The following is a 1256-nucleotide window of genomic DNA, read 5'->3' on the forward strand; positions in this document are numbered from 1 at the left end:
TCTTCCTCCTCTGGAGCCCCCACCTCCACCTCCTCTTCCGCCTCTAAAACCACCACTTCTGCCACCACCTCTGCCACCTCCCCTTCTTCCTCCTCGGCCTGCCCTGCCACCACATCTTGGAGGTCCTTTCTCATCTGCAGGTCGAGGTAAAAACCTCTGCAGTGGTAGCAGCTTATATGGGTCTATATAAAACTTCTATAGTTTCCTAAAGTATAACGCCTTCCCGTTTTCTGACATTTTAACTGAAAAATAAAAATCTCTAAGTTGTCCAAATATTTCATACACTTTTCCAATTTGTTCTTTCTTTTCTAAGTGAAAAGGAGCATTAAAATAAGGCATCTTATTTTCTTCTGTAGTACGTTTACAAACTATGTCATCTTCCCAGGGATGCAGGAACTCTCCTAATAAGACTACACGTTCTGGCGGTCCTTGGTCTTGGCCTTTGTTAAAGCCTCTGCAGCCACCCCCTCGTCCAAATCCTCCCCTGTCGCCACCTCTGATATTTCCGCTGCCTCCACCTCAGAAGTGGTTGCTGCTGCCACCGCGGTGGAAACCGCCACTTCCACCACCTGGATCAAAGCCTCCACGATCCCCGCCCTGAAAAGACATTCTCTCTCTTCCTGGTCCCACGTGCACCTCTGGCCCTGGTCTTGAACACACACCCCTAGAGATCTTGTTGAACATGTACTTAATCTCAACTAGCTTTAAATTCAGGAGTAGCAACTCCATAGCAATTCCACTTATTTCTACTTTTATTAATCATACTGGTCACCTTGAAGAAGCCTCATTGCTATTATCCAGTTTAGACTGGAATGTCACAAATCTCTAGACTGAGGAGTATAATACTCACTATTCAAATAAAATCAAATTATTGTAATGTTATGACACCTCCAAATACAAAAAACAAACCCAAGGATTTAGGTTAAGGTACAGAGACAAGTATTCCTACTTACTATGTTTTAGGGCAGACATATCGCAGCCAGGATGATTGCAAAATGAAATGGAAACCATATAGTGGAAGGGGACTTGGGACTCACACAGACTGGATTTTCATTCCAACTCTTACATATGCAAGCTGCGTGGCTCTGGGTAGATTGCATATTCTCTTAGAGTTTCAGTTTCCTCATCTGTACAATGGAGGTTAACGCTTACGTGTTATGGCTGACATGGGGATAAAAGAGAACCAGTACGGATGCATGGGCAGGGCCTGGTCCATACAGCAGCTGGCATCAACAAATGGAAGCCCCTTCCCATCT

At 44.7% G+C, this 1256-nt stretch overlaps 1 pseudogene across 1 annotated transcript in view; it reads right to left on the reverse strand.

Annotated features, from left to right (window-relative positions):
* LOC108537488 (H/ACA ribonucleoprotein complex subunit 1-like) overlaps positions 1-609 on the reverse strand; it is a 1421-nt pseudogene extending 812 nt beyond the window's left edge. The window contains exon 1 of the transcript XR_001887826.1: positions 30-609. The product of XR_001887826.1 is annotated as an H/ACA ribonucleoprotein complex subunit 1-like (transcript). The remainder of the gene's footprint in view (positions 1-29) is intronic.
* Positions 610-1256: the final 647 nt, after the last annotated feature.

Source organism: Rhinopithecus bieti, unplaced genomic scaffold, assembly GCF_001698545.2.
Source record: "Rhinopithecus bieti isolate Rb0 unplaced genomic scaffold, ASM169854v2 scaffold_13262, whole genome shotgun sequence".
Lineage (NCBI taxonomy): Eukaryota > Metazoa > Chordata > Mammalia > Primates > Cercopithecidae > Rhinopithecus > Rhinopithecus bieti.